We start from the raw sequence: 21,773 nt of genomic DNA on the forward strand, positions 1-21,773 counted from the left end.
TCGTTGAATCTTATATTAATTACTAATTTACCAAAGCAGTTATTAAACATAATGTTAGTTAAATTACGTCATGCTCTGGTCAGTGTGAGGCTCCAGACTGAGAAGCGACACTAATAAAAGAGGACAGAGCCTTTAGAATATTTAGGACACTGAGTAATGATGAATAACAAAGTAAACATTGTTTTTATTCTTATAGATTATTGCTGTCAGAGCAAACCTCTTTTTTTTTCTAAGTATTTTATGGACTGTCTTTTTAAACGTCCACACAAAAAAGAAAAAAAAGAAAAGAAAAAGCAGGCACCAAAATTAACCTTTTCCATCGTTTGCTAAGATAAAAAAATGGATGTTAAGTGCAGAGAGAAGGAACACTGTAAATGTGTTGTATATTTAAAGTTGAACCAAAGAGCAGCCTGAACAAAGTGCAGTGATTTGACACACTGTGATCTGAGAGAGTGAGCTCTGAGTAACAGTGTGCATTACTGGACTATTTCTTCTCAGTGGGTTCTCTAGAAGAATGCTGTGGGGCAGTCAGACAGACAGATGGCTGGACAGGGCATAGGGGCAGAGCTCGAGCTTCTTACTAGCGGAGCGTGGGAAAGTCTTCATCTCATGTGCTTCTTCACACACAAGAACAAGACACTTCCTCAGAACTGAGGCTAAACAGCAGATTACCATCACAACACAACACAGTCAAAATAGTCATTTCATACTTTACATGAAGCTCTTGTTCTTGACGCTGAGCCCAGAGTTTGACTAGAGTTTTTACGCAGCTGAACTAACTAGAACACACCCTAAAAAGCATGGTTCTTCATGGGTTCTTTAAAACAGGCAATGGTTTAATAGAGGGCCGTTAACACTATTAAGTGTATTTTTTATAATAGAAAAAAAATAAATAATAGTGATATTTTCACGATTACACACAGATTACACTATCACTGTTTACGTAAATACATTTGTATCAATTAAAGATTTTACTAATGTAATTAGTAAATAATGTAATTTAATTAAGGTTAAGTATTTGACACAACTGTTGACTATTCATCACACGTAATCTTACATATGACATGAATAAAAGGGAGCCATGGTCATTTATACATGTCCCAACTCTCCGTCTGCAATGGTGAAAACACCATCGTTTGCTTCATTGTAGCTACACGTGTTGTTAATGTGTAAATACATTAATTAAAAGTTAATATAAACAAGCACCACCTTTTCCCCCTAAGAGTTCAGTTTTTTCAGGAATGACATTTTCCTGGACGTGAGTAAAAAAGAATAAAAAATATTAAACTCCACATTATCACTTCTGCTGCATGTTATTATTTTTTCTGAGCCCAGTGGTTGTATACAGACAGGCTGCAAATGATGAGGGATTTTATTGTGGCTGTTTCCAGCTATGTCTGTCACTGTAGAAAGTTTCTGAATACAGACAGTCAGGTTTAAATCTAAACCTGAACATTTCCACAAACAGACAAGACAACAACACACAAACGAAGTAACAAGGAAGAGAAGCCTGCTCCTAGAACAAAATAAATAATAAATACCTCTCCTTATTACTGCAGCAGAAAACTGGAGAGTAGAACTCTGTCTCGTAATGAGCACTTATAGGAGAAACTGCTGAAGGTGAAAATAAAGAGGCGGAGCCTGGGAGGAGCCACAGCAACTCTGGGCCAATCAGAACAGAATCAGTTCAAGCTGAGAGAGAACAGAAAGTATAAAAGAAAACAAGTGGAAACAATAACATGAATAAACAAGGAATAATGAATTTACAGATGAATAAAATGTGTAAACAAAATAGAAACATAAAAGGCAAATAAGAGATGGTAAAACAAGATAAATAACTCTTAAAAATAAATAGGTTTTATTTTTAAAACAAAATATGGTGCTTGTAGTCTCATAATAATTAGAGGAAGGGAAGATGAACAACAAAAACACTTCTGGTTATAATAATGTAATAATAAGTTATAAAACAATAATAATAGATTAATTGTCATTTTATAATAATATTAATGGTTTTCATAATAATATGGTGTTTATTATTCTTATTATTTGTTGTAGTAATAGTAATAATTAAAGTATATTTTGTTAAATACTATTGTTAATATAGGTGCTGGTTTTATTACTAAATATATTTCTGTGTAATATGAGAGACAAAATTAATGTGAGCAGTAAAAGCTGAAGTGCGGAGCTTGTGTAAACGAGAGCTGGGATTGCTGACCTGGAAGATCGGCTCTGGAGGAAAACCCACAGAGAGAAAGGGAGAGAGGGAGAGGGGAAGTTGGGAAGTGCTATTGGTGTCTTAACCCCTTTACGTCTATTGTCGGGAACAAAGGCCAGTCACAATAAGCCCTGGGGTAGATGGCACGCCGCAGAATGGCCACTTTGGTGGGATTTAATGGGTTAATGCAGCACAAAAGAGCTGAGGCCGTGTAACACAGCAGGAGACCAGCACTACAAACACCAGGCCAGCATTCCACACTCCACTCTCTCTCAGAGGTGCCTCTAACTGCCTCTGCCTCACTACTGCCCCTGACTTAAATTGCCCCACCTTGAACCGCCTGTCTCAACCTGTTCCTGCCTCAACCATCCTAGCCACACTACAGCTCTCTGAATTGCCCCTACTCCTAACTGCCTCTGTCTCAGCATGCCCCTGCCTAACTCTGTCCTTCCATCAAACTTCCCCTGTCTCAAATCACCCCTGTCCAAAACTTACCCCGATTTATTGCTGAATCATATGTTGCCGACAGCTACAATACGCTTCCTATGGATCTATGGCTCTCCTCTCACAGTTTCACTCTATGGAAAGTTGAAGGAGCTTTGTCTAGTTGATGCAGACTGATGTCCTGTAATCTGTGCTCTGCAAAGGACAAGGAAACCGTATGTAGTTTTATATTTCTGCATAATGCCAAACGAGAAGACAATGAATGACTGTGGTTTCTGCCTTTTGTTCCACTGTTTCCCAAGTGGAATGTGAGAGTCGCTCTGGTTTACCTTTCATTAACCTGCATTCGGATCATTCCCGAACGAGCTCATTTCCCTCCAGCTATTTTAATGAGGAAACATTACCATAAAGAATATGATTCAGATTCGACTTCGGTCTTAAGGGAACGGTGAGTTAGAACGTTTATTATGAAAGTGTCCCTTTTCACGTCCCTAATAGACAGCGGGAGAAGACTGTAGATGGATATGATCTTGAGAGATAGGCTTTTATTATTATCAGGCAAGGAAAGGCAGGTTGATTTATAGATCACCTTTGGTACACAGTGGCTGTTTAAAGTGCTTTACAGAAACAGTTTGGGGAAAGTACAGAAATATTAAAGCAATGGAACAATTAAAACACTAAAAGAATTACAATTCTATAAAAAAAAAAAAAAAAAAAAAAAAAAAAACATTGACAGGGCTATAGGTCTTCCAACCCCTGAGGAGACATCAGCAACATGTATTATTAATATTATTGTTATTATTATTATATTACTTTAGTTTTTAATTTTTCTCATTCAGTTGTCAGAGTAAACATAACATTTTCAACTATAAACAGTATAAACATAACAGAAAGTCAGAAAGGCTATGGATTTTTGAGAATTGCCTCTGCCCAGATGTTAGGTGGCACCTTAAAAAAGGTTAAACATATCTCCTCATAATACACTATATTTGTTGATATTTTTTTATATTTTATGTTCTATCTTTTGATCATTTTATTTTACAATTATCAAACCAATTTATTATTAGACAATAATTATACAAATGCCTGTGCTCTAAATGTAGCATGTATGGCAACCAGTTAGACCAGATATTAATTATGATAACATGCAATTAATATGTAAATGATCAAAAATGGCCATGCACTTATCTGCCAGCGCCCATGTATTAACATTTATAAAATACAGAAATTAGAAATAGATCCACCCTGTACTGGAATACAGAGGATTTTAGATTATTATATTATTGTAGATGGTTACTTATGCTGTAAAATTTTATATATATATATATATATATATATATATATATATATATATATATATATATATATATATATATATATAATAAAGTGCAGATAAATTATGAAGGTGATATTTTTTCAGTTTTATTGTAAGAACTGTAATTCCCTGATGTAATATGATTCTGATAATTGTGCATTTCATATAATCTTTGTTAATAATAATAATAATAATAATAATAATAATAAAAACAATGAGGATTGTGTTTATAAGCCATATAAGGATAACATACTGTTAGTACAATAGCTATACATATTGTTTATATAAATCAGTATATTTTTATACATTTACCAGCTCTAAAGTTACAGCCCGAGAACCTGAAAGAGAATTATATTGATATCTAAAGTGTGGAAGACTTTTGGCCCAATTCTGATCAACGCTGGTGGCTTTAGTGGCCATAAATATTTGTAACATGTTCTGTTGGCTCTGGATCATATCCTACTGGATTTCAGTGAAGGCTGCAGCTATTTATGAGTGGTGCTGCCCTCCACAGTGGAGCTGGCATTAGAGCAGAGAAAACGAGCGCGGCTGAGAAGTAAGTATCAGTTTCACGCTGCTCTTTGTTTTGATTCCACCCCTGAGGAACCCTTCCCCTCACTTGACCTCCGCTTTTCTTCTGATGCATTTCGGCAGGGTTTCCATTAGCCTCCTCCTTCAGGGACAAAGCGGCTCGTTTAGCCCGGGCCGTTTCTGCGGTGGACGTGCTGTTGAGCCGCTCACTGTTTCCATTTCTCCGTGCTGTCCTACCCATCTTCATTAGATTTAATGTGCCCATCACCTGTGGTCAAAGCAAAAGAAAGAAAGAAAAAAAAAGCAGTAGACGTGCAGCACGATTGGACACAGATCCAGACTGGTGCCAATACTTTCATCCTCAAAGCTAACAGCAGCACAGATTTGCCCATTTCGGTAAACATTATGTGGGTCTCTTAAGCACTGTAGCACTCCAACCTATTATTTAAGACATCAGTCTCATGTCGTTGGTGACAGGACAAAAGGCAGCTTCATACAACATGCAGAGTGAGCAAAATATGTAACAGGCCCACGACGTCGAGAATAACAGGGTTTGTGTTTCCTAGAATGAGCTGCAGGGTATTTGGGGTTAAATGGAAAGAGAATATCTCAATGTAGTGACAGTTTGAATACTAGCACTTAGAAATCCATCGATCCAATGAGACTCCAAAGGCTTAGTTCGAAAACAAGGTCGCTCAAAATTACAATCTGAATTTAAACTGATTTAAATATAGTTTGTTTGTTTGTTTGTTTTAGTTTTTTATGAATTAAATAATATACACCGCTGTAAAATACAAGAGAGCACCAATCATTTTTTTATGATCTCCAGCGACCACAGATGGAATCATATTAAGAGAGTATTTCCAAATATTTGGTAAATACAAATTATACAAATAAGTAAAACAAACAGGACTGATGTTCAGAATATTTTGGTCAAATATAGAAAACATAGAACTCCTAAAAGCCATGCAAAACCTGGAATAGATTCAGCCTCAACGTGAATTCTTGCGAATGTGACTCAAAATACACCTTATACAATGTGTACAAAATATAGTTGGCCCTTCGTGGATTTCTTTTCATTCAAGCTACTGAAAGCAGTTTAGAGTAGCTGAATTTGGTAAATGCCTTGTGAAGGACTGGTGCCCCCTCCGGGGTGTGTTCCCACCTTGCGCCTAGTGATTCCGGGTAGGCTCCGGACCCACCGAGACCGAGAGCGGTTTCTGACAATGAATGAATGAATTTGGTAATTATAAACAGTGTCTGAAAACATTCTTGTTAAGGAATCAGTTCAATAATCTGGTGCTGAATCATGAATCCTTTAATGCAGTTTGAATGTGAATTAAAGGAATGGTTGTCTGTGAATCCTGCACAGTGCTGAGTACTGCATAAACTCTTATGTCTCCTTTAAAATTCAAAGCATATCTTTAAAGGGAGAGTGAAGATGTACAGTAAATTGCTTTATAATGAATTTAATGTTGTTTATCAGAGCACACTGCAGTAAATGGCCTGATGACTTCTGACATTTATCTCAATCCATATAGGCTCGGCCTGCTGTTAATGTGCAGAAAGTGTCACGTTTGTATCCTCCGAGCCGAGCCTCTGTTATGTCTTATTAATATTAAATGGGTGAAATCTCAACTTTCACATTCTTTTAGGTAAGAAGCCATTAACACTGCGCCGAGTCGGTCAGCATTTTGCTAAAAACAAGAGGAGGTAATTAAGCTAAAATGCAGACAGAATTCATGCTTCACGTGAGGGGCTTGTACGTGCTTCTGAAAGGCCAATCAAGCAAATGCTTTCCCAGGCCTTTGGAGAGGCTGGAACATCGATCCTGGCTCAGGGCCTTGTTTAGTCGCTCGCAGGGTTATGTTTATTCTCAAGCCTTCGCCGTCATTTAGACATTCATAACGTCTCTGTGGGTCTGATGCAGGCTGGTGCTCAGTGATGGAATTATTAATGACTGTGAGCATTAGCTGAGGAGAGATGGAGAGTAACTAGGTTCATTTACTCAGTTACATGTCATCTCTGACAGAACCAAACCTTGTATCAGCAAAATGATGGGTTTACAAAGGAAAAAACATTCATAACTTCAAAAAGTTAATAAGATATCAGTTTTCTTTCAAAAAGACATTTTGGAGCGTTTTTACTTTTTTATTTTATATTTTTTATTTATTTTTTACTTATCCATTTATCACCACTGCACTTTTTAAATCAGAGTAAAAGTAAAGGTAAAATGTAAGAGAAAAAAAGGTAAAAAAATGGAGGTGTTTGTTCATGGCAGCACTGATGTATTTACAAGGATTTACAACTGATATCTTTACTGGTGACTTACTAAGTTTGTTTGTGTTTAAAGGGGAATTCCGTCAGCTTTTCTAAATTGCATACTTCAGGTTACACGAGAAATGGTGCATTGTAGAACTCTTTATAGATAATATAGTGGTTTTAATTACCATCCAATGGACTTGTGAATCTACTAATGCTTTTTCAGGTGAACAAAAATAGTGATATAGGGATTTAAAAAAAAAAAAACTATTGTATATTGTTGTAGTAGACTTTGCACAAACCTCTATTCCATTAAGGTATTAAAATAGTTTTAGGCCTAAAGCTTGGTTCAAACATATCCTTAAATATAGGCACAGTGCATATTTGTAGCCACTTTTATCTAATAACCCTTATGTAGCTTTTAGATGCATTTACACAATTTTCAGGATTGATTTCTCCACTGAATACAATTTCGACTCTTTGTGATTCCCTATAACAAAGCATTGCACACAAACACTCTCAATAGCTTTGTTTAACCCTTAACTCTGGAACTCCCTTTTAATTTCTTGATGTTACACTTGTGACAGCACGTATATAGCTTTGTAACTGGTTATTGTAGTGTTTTGTTTTGCACCAAAAAACAAAAACAGATAAGGAAAGAATATTAAAGCACTGGTAGATGCTGGATGCAATGCATTACTTCACAACACCTTTCAGGGGCACGTCTATGTGTGGACCCCCAAGAGGAATCATCGGTAACTATGCATTTACAGTATATTCATAACTATAGGATGACAAATGTGTTCTTTAGCACAGAGCCCATAGAAAAACACTGTTACTAACATTTCAGTGGATGTTTGTGACATGACAAAGTTCATTGCCAGTTTAATAAAATGATTCTCAGAACTGTGCGTCCAAGCCAAGTCCTTTATTACAGGTGTGTTGATGCTAGGCAGCCCTCTCTGATTTTATCAGCCACAATAGCTTTGAGCAGGCATGCATGATCCAGAAAGATGGAGCTTAATGATACACGGATAGGATCAGCTGCTCCACAGCGAGATATTAAAATGAATACTCAAAGAAGAATATACTGTAGGATCACACATAGTTTGTTAGAGCAGCTAAAGAATTTAATTTTCATGGGATGTTTCTGATTTAAGTCGGTAATATTTGAAAGTCATACAAGCAGGAATAAAACAAAAGTTAAAAGATAGAGAAATTGGGGACCCTTAACAACGACGCACAGTTAAAGCGCGTGCACACCGAAAAGCGACACGGCGACTGGAAGTCATTAGATTCAGTGACGTGATGGAATTCAGCTCTGCTCAAATGCATGCAAATGAGCAGTGACGTGACGGCGACTACCAATCAGAAAGCGGTCTTAACGTTCCCTCGGAACCGCTCCACTCACTGTGGTTCCTACTGAAGATTTGTTCCTTTCTCAAAACAAATAAGAAACCTTACTGCGTCCGAACTTGTTTAAAGTTTAATTATACAGTAAGGTTTGTTGTTTATTACAATTTTGTAAATTGTAAATAATATTTGCTTTGAATGTTTAAGTAGAGCTACTTTTTTGATAAATTACATTGTGCCCAAATTACAATTGACATTTGAGTCAAAAATCTTCAGACATTATTACATTATACATTATTACCGACATACATATACAAAATAATTTTTTATGGCACAGTCACATAAAAAACTAGCTCATTTCGGAAAAGGTTCAGGCCCGTTTCTGTCCATCTTCGACTTTGACAAAGCATCTCAGTGCTATGGGTTTAAAAAAGATGTTTAGCTCTCGAGAAGTCATTAATGAATATATTAAATAGACCAAAAATTAGAAAAAAGTCAAAGCAATACACAGGTCACCCTAGAGCCCAGGCCTCAACTTCACTGAATGTGTTTGGGATTTAGAGGGTCATGTGAAGCAGAACACATCTAACACTGGACTATAATTCTAATGCTCCAAAATACATTACATTTACTGGTAATTACAGTATACTTTGATTTTTTAATGAAAATGATATTAAATACAGAGTGCTATTTTGTCTCGCCCTTTTGTCCAGTACTGTAAAAGAGAGACAAAAACTAAATGTTGGTGGAGGCCTGTGGTTTTGAGAGTGCTAAATGATAAGAAAGTACACTTATGTTATTTAACACCAAGGAATGCAGCAGTACCTAAGGGCGGACACCACCTATAAATTATTCTCTGTTCTGCTGATTGCTTTTAATCACTCTGGAGCCAGGCTGTGCTCTTTCAGACTTCCTCAAATCTCTGAGACTTGCCTCTTTTGGACACTCTACTGTGAGTGTGTGAGAGAAGCATTTGAGCCATGTGTGAGGCCTAGTGCAGGTTGCATGTTTGCTGTGCCCGTTTCTCTCTCTCTCTCTCTCTCTCCCACCCTAAATGGACCCCCACTCCGTTTCCCCTCGTTGCTTCTACCCACAGCTTCACATCCAGCAGCTGCCGCCAACAAGTCCCGCTAAAATAGTGGCCGTGTTTAGTCTGGCACAGAGCAGGAAGATTGATTGGCAGCTGGGTCAAACAAAGTCATTTTCTTGGCTCGTCTCCCAGGCAAATCTCTAGCTCTCTTTGGGTTAGTGGTATCAGGTCCTCTTCCAGAGGGCCCGACCAAAGCTGTCTTCTAATTCACCTCAGGTTCCTCGCCCTGGGTCCATTCAAGGCTTAAACACACCACAAAAGATGCAAATAAGTGACTGACGAGAGCGGGGGAAAAATGGCACTACGTTCCTATTGTAGTTAATGCTGAGGGGTGGAACATGGACAGGTCAGAGTGAAAATTTTCTGCTTCTGCACAGTGTTGTTTACACTAAATTACACATTAATACACCTTCCTCCTCTGACACGGATAGCCGCACGCAGGTGTTTAGCTCTGTTAAATCCAGCCTCGGATTCAAACTGCTACATGGTTTTGTCTTGCAATGTGTTTTATGTTACTGTAGGCTGACGTCATGGCTCATGCAATGCTTGAGTCCTGTCTTTTCCATCATCCTGTCTAAATGATGGCTGTTTTGTTTGCTGATGGAGATTGGTGAGAAAGTGGTATGGCAGTACATCAGTGAAGTAAACATAACTGATCATTTATGAAATTATGATTGACATTATTGATTAGCTGTGTGAAATTGCCCAGAGGTGTCAGTGTGTGAGTGACTTTGTGTGTGAGATACCCTGTAATGGACTGGTGCCCCACAGAGGGTGTGTCCCTGCCTTGCGCCTAATGTTTCTGGGTCGACTCCAGACCCACCATGATCTTGACCAGGATGAAGTAGTTATGAAAAATTAACAAATAAATGAACACCCTTCTAAATGGCTTGTATTTAAATTTTCATAAAAGTTGGATGTAGATGGCAAGGGGAGGAGGCATGGTCACAGTGACCGTACAATTCGCTGAAGTCACTATGTCTTACTCGAGGAGAAACCTTTTCTTAAAGTGGATGCATCTCTTAGTAAATCAACAACCAAATCAGTAAACAAACCGTAGACCATACATAACCGAGACCTTTAGGTAAACTACACTGCCTTAGTGTTTCTAAAAAGGCTTCGCTGTTTCAGATATGAGGAAAAACAAAAACAAACAAGCCATAAACACAAGCTAAACATAATTATGTGCTAAATTCACAGGCTGCTGGGTAATTTAGCTGTTATAATTAGAAATATAATAAAGAGTCTATTCGTGTTATGCTGAAATGCGAGATAGGAATATTCCAAGTTTTTCCAGTCACTCTTGGAGGCAAGAAGTCAATAATTGGCCTCAAGAAATAAAAGTGAGGCTTGAAACAGTCAACATGAACCCATTAACACAGTTGTTTATCCAGAATTAGGTCTACACAGGCCCATTTTTCAATTTTTTTGTTCATAAAAGTGATCCAGAATGTTGGTGTATTCAGAGCCATGCACCTCAGAAATGTTGGAGAACAGTGCGATGCATCTGCCAGAGTTGTATTTTTTGTGTGTGCAACTTTAATAGGATTCAGGCCCTGCCGAGGCTTATTTTCACTGGGTAAAATGCGGTGGAGTGTGCGAGTCATGAGTCCTGTCATATGTTTGAGTAATTGCTACGAACCGAGTGACTCTGCGAAGCATGTAACGCTGCCTTGTGGCCAAACAGCACGTGAGCGCTCCCACTCAGCTGCTGCTTGCACTTTCTCATTTAAGATAAATGGCACCATTGACTTCGCTCCATGTGTGTGCGCAAATAGCCTGTGTGCGGGCCAACACATCCACACATTGTTTCCCCAGATAAATGCCTCCTTAGGTTCCTATTTTTTCCATATAGTTATTGCACTTCACGAAGCTTAATTAGGCTTCTACTATCAGAGGATGTTACATGAGGGATATTAAATACTGTATCTGTTGCAATTCTGCACACGTGGAAATATCTAAGCATTAGGTGTCTCACTGATTAAGGGTATGCGCCATAGGCATGAGGTACATTAACTCCACAGGCCTGAGAGGTGATATAAATCTTTCATTAAAAGTTCCCTAAAGAACCTTTCATTCTTTAATTTTTCTAGGTTATGTTAAGCTTAATGTAAATGTTATATAAACATATCCTTCTTTTGAGCAATTTCAACAAGTCAAACCTCACAGTTTGGCCTACAGTGTGACCCACAGAATGACTTGTTTGATCATTTGGTTTGGCGATTTAGAAAGCTTTGCTGAAAAGAGCATGAACAACACACTAATCCAAGCTGTGATATGATTTCTGTTGCCAGACGTGGTCTTGTATGAGGAAAATAGAACATCTGGGGTCAAACTTGTAAGATTTTTGGCTACGTATGGTGGGAATGTTGACAATTTTATGGTGAGAATAAACCGAGTGTGAAATTTTGAAACAATTCCAATGCGGAGCTCAGATTGTAGAGCTGGGGGTGCACTCATCAACATGGTCAAGTGGACAGTAAGGCTGTCGCTAACTCATAGATAGATATAATGTAAGTTAGCATAAAGTCCCCTTTGAAAACTCCAGTAAACATGTAGAATTGTGTCATGTATGAATACGTAACACAGAAAAATGATCAATTTTGCTAAGAAAACATTCCTGTTAGCTAATGCTAATTTAGCTCTGCTTGTTTTAATGATTGAACTCTGCAACATTAAAAGGTCATAGTCATAGTGGGCATAGCTAGCAGGGAGTTTCCAAAATGTAGCTAACGTTACCCAAAATTTCTAATGAAGTTTTAAAGAAAACATTTTATTCTATTGTTCAACAAACATTTTAATGATGTTTGTCATTTTAATTAAAATGACCTTTTGAACGTTAGACTAAGACATTATTAGAACTTTTGGGTAACATTAGCCAAAGTTGTGGGAGTTTCCCTGCTAGGGATACCCTTATTTGTGGTGGATTCTGCTACTCTCATCACAAAAAGTTTAATCAGTTGTTCCCTTCTGTGTGTTCTTGTTACAAAATCATGTCTGACAGAGTATGACTTAGAATGGACAGAGTACATGGAATTTGGGGTTGTTAAATTGATGTAAAAAGTTTCCTGTGGCTCCAGAGTGGGAGTCCAAGAGAGTATAATTGGCTTCACCTTCTCTGAGAGGGTACAATGTCACTGAATTCCCCTTCACAATCAGTCAGCCCGATGCTAGCCAATGTGGACAGCCATTAGGTGATGTTACAGAATTACAGTGAGCTTCATGTGACTTGGAGGGAGCGTGGGTTATCTTTCACATAGCGTGTGTTATGGATGGGGGACAAAAAAAAAAGTTTTAAAGCTAATTCTGTTACTTTGATTCTGATGAGTCAATGAGGGGACTTCCCACAATTCAATATTTCATTTTCAAGTGTAAACTTGGTCCAGAGGCGACCAATAATTTGCGGCTTACCCTCAAACAAGTTGCTGTAATTGAATTAGCAGCAAGTACTCCACTCACAGAACGGCTTTGCTCTCACTCTTCAGACAGCATTGCTGTTTTCTGTCTAACACTCAGCTGAGGACTTCTCAATTCGTTGATGATGACATTTTGCAAGAATGATCATGGGAATCTCAGCGATGGAAGTGGGAAGGATGATTCAGGACATGAATCAAGCAGCCATTTACCATATTACAGTTGATATACTTTAAAATGACTAATATATCATCGCAGTCCAATAAAAAACATGTAACTCCATTAATGGTTTTTAGTTTCATAATTTCATAATGAATGGACAACTACAAATGCTCCAAAATTTTTACATAGACATGAACTTACCATTTTGGAAGATGCATATTTTTCGTTGGACAGAGACGATATATAACATATATAACAGTGCTAAACACTGACATATTTAAATGGTTTTCACTGCTTTGGCACAGTTCATACTAATGTTATCTTTTACTTTTCAGGTTACAATAAAGGACTGGTGATGATGATGATCACAAGCATATGAGGTCACTTAGCCTCAAGGTAGGTGCTTAGCTTATTTCAAAGCATATTCAGTTAATGAATCAGTTAATAAACAGATTAAAATGCCTAAGGAACTTTAGATAAACGTGTTGCATTCCAGTTCCTAGAGTTTTTTGTTGGAACAAAACCTTGACATTTCTGTTGATTCTTTTCTCTTACAAAAGTTACAAAAGTCTTTTATATAATTTCAAGCTTCATTACGGTTTGTCAACATTTCATGTATTAGATTTAAAAAGGTCTAAAATGATCCACTAAGAGTGTTTTCACACCTATAGTTTGTTTGCTCTGGTCCGATTCAATTCACAAGATTTTATTCTTGAGATTGAGCATTTTCCTCTAATTGTAGTGTGTTTTCACACAGTGATAAATCCAAGCGCACCAAAATGCGTCACTAGAAACCATGTGAGAACGTCCTCTTCGCTTATTGGTCAGACCTATATGGGGCAAGAACAGGAGAATTCATACAGGAAGAAGCTCCTGTGTTGTGGAGTCGTGCATGTTTCTGTGCAATTTAACATGGAGCCACGGCAGCAATTGCACTTGTTTATAGCACTGACAATTTTTTGGGCAGTATACCATCCCATAATGTAAAACACCCCTGGCTACGGGAACCGTTTAGTTCAAACTAGAGGAGTTCACCTGATATTTGGGTCGGATCGAGGACAGATCACATTCTCACCAAAAACTAACTGCTCCAGAGTTCGTTTGAGACCGGACCAAGACCACCTCCTCTCAAGGATCTCAGGGCGGTTGTTTTGGTCCACTTCTGAGTCCGATTACTGTGTTCACACCTACACAAACATCCTCACCAAGGGTGATAACGTACCAGAGTCCAGAAAAGTGCAGGTGTGAAAACGCCCTATAACTTTACATTAACTTTAAATAAACTTAGTGAAAGTTCAAAGTCATCATTTTGAAGTTCCAAGGTTTTGTTTAGTCAGAGAGAGTAAGACATTTTTTCTTATTGTAATACGCTTAAGATAAGGTCAGATTTAATATGCTATAAATGGTGGACTCTTAATAAGAGTGGAATCAGTGTGGAGCCACTTGTCATTAACCCGTAGATCCGATCTTGTGGTAAAGTCAACAGCACAAGCTCGTCTCTATGGGTCTTTGTCTCTGTGGTAGACCAGCTCCTAGCTTATATCTGTTTATTCCTGTGAATGACCTACAATGCTTTAGAAAATCTTGAAAATAATCAAGAAAACTGCATGGAAAAACTGAGTACAGTATACATACAATTGCCATCTTCAAGTCTTTTATGTAATTTTTGTGTTTTGTTAAAGATTTCTGGATATCTTTTGGAAATACAAGCTTTTGCTCTGAAGGCCATGTTATGCATCTGTAGTGGGGCACAGAATCACAGTGCTAGGGTGTGTAAGCTCATAACTTGGTTTCCTTTTTTATATAAAAGATTATGTTTATTGATCATGATTTCTGACTGTGATGACTTCAGTACACTACTGATTATGAGAGTGTGATCAGGAGGAAGTGTGTGTATCCGGGTTGAGGTAGTAGGTTGTATGGTTTAGAATTACATCATGGGAGTTAACTGTACAACCTTCTAGCTTTCCTTGGAGCTCACTAAAGTCATCGAACAGGATCAGTGGCCTGCGGTTCCATGTTTAGCTTGACCTTAAATAATGTGTACATTATTTTTAAACTGTGTTTATGTGTATTTCTGAACAACAACCAAAAAAATAGCATAAGCAGAATTTGTTAGTTTTTACTGGTGCCAACCAATACATTCCATGTCATTGCTGAATAAATTACTTGGATGAAATCTTTTTACGTTGATCTCCAGTGAAAATGAAGATTTTTTTCCCACAAATTAGTTCATGTGTATTAAAGCCCTTTAGTTTACATTCCCATTTTGAAAGCGCATATTTCGGTAATGGTAGCTGAATTTCACACACAGCTTTGGCAGTCTTGCAGAGAATGGTCTGAAATGGCTGGCTCTGGAGAGGGACCAGTAGGGGACTATGCAACTGTAAAGCTTCTGCACAAACCCCTTTTAGATTCAGTGTGGTCAGATGAGTCACAGAGTTGGCTTTGACTTAATGGTCAGTAAATAAGCAGTGTGTGTGTGTGTGTGTGTGTCGTGCTCTGAGGTGTCATCGATTTGTCTGGAGCTGCTTCTTTTGCTGCTGTGTCAGAGACCTTCACAGATCAATGCAGACATGCCCTTTAACCCCAGTCAGAAATCAATGGCATTGACCTGGAGGGCTCTGGGCTGCTGACAGAATGGTCTAGTGTTCATTGTGACAAGACTGGATGGTTATTAATGTTTGCACACATCACATTTCAGGCTGATCTTAAACATGCATTTATTCCTTTGACTAGGGGCATGGTTTCGGTTTCTCCTGTTTCTAGTGATAAAATCGTAGAGAGCTGCTTAAAGGGGAAGTGCACCTATTTTCCACATGTCTGCAGTAAATCATTAGAGGGCAGATGAACTTATCCAGAATGGTTTAATGTGAGAAACTTGTGATAGTGACAGGAACCAGACGGCAAAAGGGTATAATGCCTCTAACGTACCTCACAGGCAGTTGATACTTCAAACATAATATTACAGAATTAAATTTTACATACACGTATGCCCATTTTGAGATAGGACTGTGGCATATTAGTGATTTTAAACCATAGAAAACATGTTTTTTTGTATTTAACACACATTTCTTTTCTTACCATTACATAGAAAACTTGAGCCATTTGTAAAACCGCAGGTCATTTGAGGTATTACAAAACCTGGCTGTAATTTTGTCCTAGACTTTATGACCCTTGCTTTTTTATCACCACCACACAGTAAACATTCATCTGACATCAAATCACTCAAAACAATTTTAGTCCCATTTTAATAATTGAATTCTACAGAAATATCGGAATTCCCCTTTAAGAAATATGAACCCCAGTGTCTCAAATCTGTCAGAAATGACAGGAATGGTGCTCGTTAGAACATGAAATATGCTCCGTACTGCACAGCTAATGTCCAAAGGTCAGAGTGGAGGTCAGCCGTCCCCTAGACTCTGAGATAGCCGCCGTAATAGATTGATTGCAGGCACTAGTTTAAAGCTTTCATTGATTTCATTTGCCTTAATATTCCCTTGGTTCTGTGCAGACTCTAGTGTCTGCAGTCTGGGGGATGGGGAAGTGGACTTGGACTTGAATTATGTGCTGTAGGGGAAATTACACTCTGACATTTAGAGCAGTATACGCCACTGAGCAGCCCTAGATACTGCAGGGACATGCAGCATATGATCGTGGGAATTAATTGAATCATAGGATGCACTGCGCCAGAATTGGGTGTATAAAGTCATGCCCGTGTCACTGACAATGTGAGAGAGAGAGAGAAAGAGAGAGTGTGTGTGTTCTAAATGATAATGAAGTCTAAGACCAAAGCCGACAACATTATGCTTGAAACACATGAGATTTATGTTCTACTGTTTCTGACTCTAGCAGGTTTTCCAGTTTCCTCAGTTAATTAGAGGCAGTCTCTCCTGAGCCGTATACCTATAGATGAGATTGATTGTCAAAAGGCAGAGGACATAGATTCAGACTGGTCTTTGTCAGACTCCGGCCACTAGTTAGAACTGAGACTTCCTCGGTCACTGAGGGGAAACAAGCAAGAGGTTATGAAACAAACGCTCGTCTTGGCTTTTTAACCGCCAGACATTCGCCTATGTCTGAGGAGCAGCCCCAGTCTCGCAGACGCTCCGCAACCTCCAGACACTGCAGGACAGAGTGACGGATGGCTGCTGCGAGCCAATGGCAGCAGGCGTAGGGGTGGGACCTACCTGCTCACTCCACCCGCCAACTCCCCCCCCCCCACCACCCCCAACCCCCATCTTCAGACCAGTCTGCGTCTGATTCAGCAACCAGCTCCGTGTTCACCTCCAAACCTGATTTCTCCCTGAAAGATGGATGGCAGTGGCGATGGTGTCTCGTTCGGCCAGCGAAGCCAGAGGTAAATTGGGAACGGCTAGTAATAATCTGTTCATTCCATTGAAAGTCACCTCTTTCCTACCCCCCACTCCGCCTCTGGAGAGGGCAGGGGGCTGTAAGCCTGTGGGTGGGGTGGGGGGTTCATAGGGTAGGGGGAGGAGCTGGAGAGGTGATGAGTATAACATCACTTTTGTTTCGGCAGAGGCGAGCGACAAGATTGCCGTCGCAGATGGGAAAGATTTCAGTAAGCATATTAAGCAAATTAAGTAATGGTGGCGGAATGGCTTGGGGGAGGGGAGGGGGGGGGGGGGGTCTTTACTGCTGTTATAGTCCCGGCAGCTGTTTAGCACATCTGTAGGCACTGTTTGTCTGCTTGGTCTTCTTGGCCAAAGTACTTTCAAAATGTTACAGTGGCCACACGCAGCTCCTGTGTAGCCAGGCACCAGAGTTTGGGGTTCAGTTTGGGTGAAGGAATGATGCACTTTAATTGAAAATATACACTACTCTTCTATGTGTCTGATGTGTATCTAGACATAAGGTTGGTGTGTCCTGAGTTTCATGCATATGTGTATGTGTGTGTGTGGTGTGTGTGGCTGGGGGATGACGGTCATCACCTTGAGCTTCTGGCAGATGTAAGCAGGGTTAGAGGGCAGGGCAAGTCACAGGCAGACTCTCATGACCCTGCAGCTTGCAGCGAGGACAAAGAGGAAGGACCAAGCGTCTGGCTCAGAGTGAGACAGCGAAAGGTTGGGGGGGGGGGGGGGGGGGGGAGTGTTTCCTCTCCTCACAAAGACCAGCGACTGCAGAGAGACACTGGTCCATTGCAGTCCGAATCCGAAAAAGGGGAAACAAAAGTCTGGCAAGTCTGGAACCAGCTTTCTACTGTTCTGTTCCTGTTTTCACCCTGTGCTTGTCATCCTCATCACACTGTGTAATCTTCCATTGCTCATGTCTAACTCTCTGGAGCATCGCATCTCTCTGCACTGTCTGAGAGTGGTCCAGGCTTTTCCTTGGACTAGCGATAAGCTCCTCGTGAGCAGGGATAAGCGGCAGAGTCTGCGGCACGGAAGCCTGAAAGAGGCAGGGTATTTCTCTCGTCTCTTGCCCTCTTTTTTTTCTCTTTACGCAGGGAAAGAAGCAACAGTCGCAGACAAAGGCAAGCATTTCATAACCCCACTGCAGACAAGCTCCTCTGGTTCTGTAGACGTTAGATGGTCAGAAAAGGGAGCGTCCAGCCCCAGCGTTGGCGAGAGAAGAAAGAAGGGTGCCAGCTGCTGCCCTCCTCCTGTTCCCTGAGACCCTAACTCGTGAGCTCTGCTACCAAAATCACGGGTCAGGAGCTTGGGACCCGGGTGGAGGGCTTAAGCAACGCTGACCACAAGCCGTCCTTCAGAAAGCAGGGGATACGTAGTCATTAGTTGTCAATTTACTGGTCAGCTGCTTGCCTGCGTAAGGAGACAAGTAATAAATGCAGGTACCAAAGGTTCATTGTAGTGAGAATAAAAATGGACCAGCTTTACTTTCCTTAAGTTAGGAACCTTTCGAAACAAATCAGTTCCGACTGTTCCAAGCCAAGCATCGATTACAAGCCTTTATTTTAGGTAATGTCTGAATGTCTACTTAAGTATATATCAGGAACATTGCCGTTTTTACTGAAAACTGTAGACCCACCATATATTGGCCTTTGCGGTCTTTCTGTGTTTGTTTGTTCATTTGTACATAGCAGATAAAAACAAGCAAAAGTAAGAGAACAGAAACTGCGTAGAATCTCACACAAGGACTGGCTTTCTAGTCAAAGCATATCAGTTTATTGAGATACTCTGGTAGACTTTCACTGAACGCAATCAGATGGACATGTTCCTGGAAAATGTGCACTTTTTTGAAACCTGATATGTATTTTGTGGCTCTTTCACAAGCAGAGCTAATGCATTATGGAGTATATCAAAAGAAGAATTTACAGGAATGTAATATGAATGTAATACACTTGATTTGCATGCTGCCAGGCATATGGTTTCCATTACATCGTCTTGGCAGGAGCAGATGGAGAATGTAGTAGGGAAGTTAAATGCTGTTTGCAATAGTTTGGGGAAGAATGTAAGAGTGCAAGTCCATTAATTAAAAGCAGCTTGGCCTTTTTTGTTGTGGAATTATCACAGGGTCAATTGGTTCAGTATGACATTCAACACGGAAGGTGGAAAAATCCCATAACAAATTCTACATCTAATCAATCATTCTTTTCTATTCTTTTCCTAGCTATCTATCAATGTTATGTAAACAATACACAATACAGTTTTGCTTGTATACTATTGTTCATGAATAGTATTCTTTCTTATACGTGTTATAGACATAAAAAACAAAGTGAATAATATTCATTGTAATTTAATTCTGATACATAATGTTATATATATATATATATATATATTAATTAAAGCTTATCATATTCATTAAGGTTATATTTCTTTAGTGCAAACAGACAAAGCCCAACTGCGTCTCTCCATAAACGAAGTGTGAAATCGACACAGCTGCTTCTCACTGTGCCTTTTCCCTGCCGAAAAAAAAAAGGATTTTACAAATCAAGACAGACTTGATCTAATACGGCCCGAGAGTGAGCTCAGCAGATGCATTTGGTTCAAATCATGAGCCTGGTTTCTTCTCCTCCTCGCTCTTCTCCAATCCTTCCATCAAAGGCTCTGCAGAATAAAGTGAAGAGGAGGAGGAGGAAAAAAAGCACCTAAAATTGCTACCTCAACAGAATTGATCTTCCACCATCTCTCATTAAGCACAGCAATGGGGATTTATTTATTTATTAAAGTTCACCCGAAGCTCTGTGAGTTTGCAGCTAATGGAGGCTGTTCCATAAGCCCCCCCAGCAACAGCCGAGCCATCCTCCATAAATATGAATACAAAGCAGGGGAGACGGAGGGAGGGCACTCCGAGGCTGGAAGAGCTCAGCTCAGCGGGGCATGCCCACTGTACCAAATGCCAGCCTCTGTCTGTCTGCCTCCGCACTGGCACACATCAGTGCACTGGCACACAGAGAGTGTGTGTACAACCAACTCAGCTTCACGCTCTCCACGTCCAACAGCAGTGAGGAGTACTTCCCTACCTTGTTTCCCTACCACTCTGCAACCTGGGGTACATTGACATTTCTGGTGTCTTATTGTTTGGGGCACATTTGTGTGGGTTTACTAATACCAGTTTTGTTATGATGTGTGTTCTCTGTAGCGAATGTGTAAAACAACAGTTGATATCAATAAAACATCCTTGACAAGGGGCGCACACATGTTTTGACTGATGATGTGTATTTGCTGATGATATGTAACTGCAGTAAAAAAATTTGTTCCATATATTTCTTCTGGTCACTTTTTTAAAAAACATATTTGAAATAATATAATCTACAAAGCTTTATATATTGTTTTGTAGGACTTGTTTATTCAATAGTTACCGTTGCTGTGTCTTGTGTTGTCTCCCGGTGCTCCAATTCACTCCCACAGTCCAAGAAGATGTCCACAGGTGTGTGTGAGTGACTGGATGAGTGTGTGCTGTACCATGACGGCCTGGAACACATGTGCACTCAGTTTGTGCTCAGTGTGTGCTCCTGCTTTCTGTGTAGGTGAGGAGGGTGAGGAAATGTAATATTAACCAGTTACAGCCTGTTTCAGCTTTGACCTGTGGCGCTTAGCACTTAAACAAGAGTCAAAACAAGCATTTGGAAAAGTTCAGTGCTGTTCAAAATTCTACGCCTGTTCTTCTGGTAAATCCATCCTTTATGGGTTCCTTAGGTCTCGCTCATCTTAACCATCCTATAAAAGCATAATGGCACTAGCTATTAGACACAGAGGAAGATTCGGGATAAAATGCACTCTACACAAAAGCATGCTATCAGGAATCATTAGAGTTAGGGATTGCGATGCGCCGTTTCACTGGAAATAAAGAAGCAAAAGAAGAAATGGGGAGTAATTTCTTTAGTGCAGTGCTGGCACTGGACCCAATTGGAGTGATTATTGAAATGTGTTGTCATACCAAGGTGAGACGAAGGAAAGCCTTTCACTGGCAAAGGATCCAGGCAGATAATGGTATAGCACAAGGATTTGTGCTGAAGGGGTGGTCTATTGTCTACATTTCCTAATTGTGAGTGCTGTGTCAAACGGGGACAAAGCTATGCACTGGTTCTTTCTCTTTTAAACACACACACACACGCGTATGCTTGGAGAGAAGGTGAGTTTCCTGATGTCTGGTTTTTCAGACACTGCAGCAAGGCTTCAGACAGCCACCAGAAATCTCAGCTCTCTCTCTCTCTCTCTCTCTCTCTCTCTCTCTGTGTGTGTGTGTCTTTTTAATTATAATAAAATCTAACAGCCCTGACTAATTCATGAGGACAAGGTGATTTAGAGTTTAAGACACGGACTCTTGAGAATGCTTCATGTTTTTACATGACTGTATCTAATCATGTTTTAAAGGAAGAGTTCAGTGCAGATTATATGTTGCTTACTTACACCATGCTCCTATGTAGCCAATTAACTACATTTAGGTTTAATATTAAAAACTGATTTCAGAACAGTGTGTATATACACCACCAATATTTTCCCCCTATCAGTGCCCCTCTTCACCTCTTTAGCGCCCTCTACCGAACTGCTTAGGTGGAGGTT

At 39.6% G+C, this 21,773-nt stretch overlaps 1 long non-coding RNA gene across 1 annotated transcript in view; it reads left to right on the forward strand.

Moving 5' to 3' along the window:
• Nucleotides 1–20,446, forward strand: part of LOC136664256 (uncharacterized) — a 37,528-nt gene extending 17,082 nt beyond the window's left edge. The window contains exons 2-3 of the long non-coding RNA XR_010795100.1: nucleotides 13,122–13,182; nucleotides 19,589–20,446. This is a non-coding gene — a long non-coding RNA (uncharacterized lncRNA). The remainder of the gene's footprint in view (nucleotides 1–13,121; nucleotides 13,183–19,588) is intronic.
• Nucleotides 20,447–21,773: the final 1,327 nt, after the last annotated feature.

The sequence above is a fragment of the Hoplias malabaricus genome, chromosome 1, assembly GCF_029633855.1.
Source record: "Hoplias malabaricus isolate fHopMal1 chromosome 1, fHopMal1.hap1, whole genome shotgun sequence".
Taxonomy (NCBI): domain Eukaryota; kingdom Metazoa; phylum Chordata; class Actinopteri; order Characiformes; family Erythrinidae; genus Hoplias; species Hoplias malabaricus.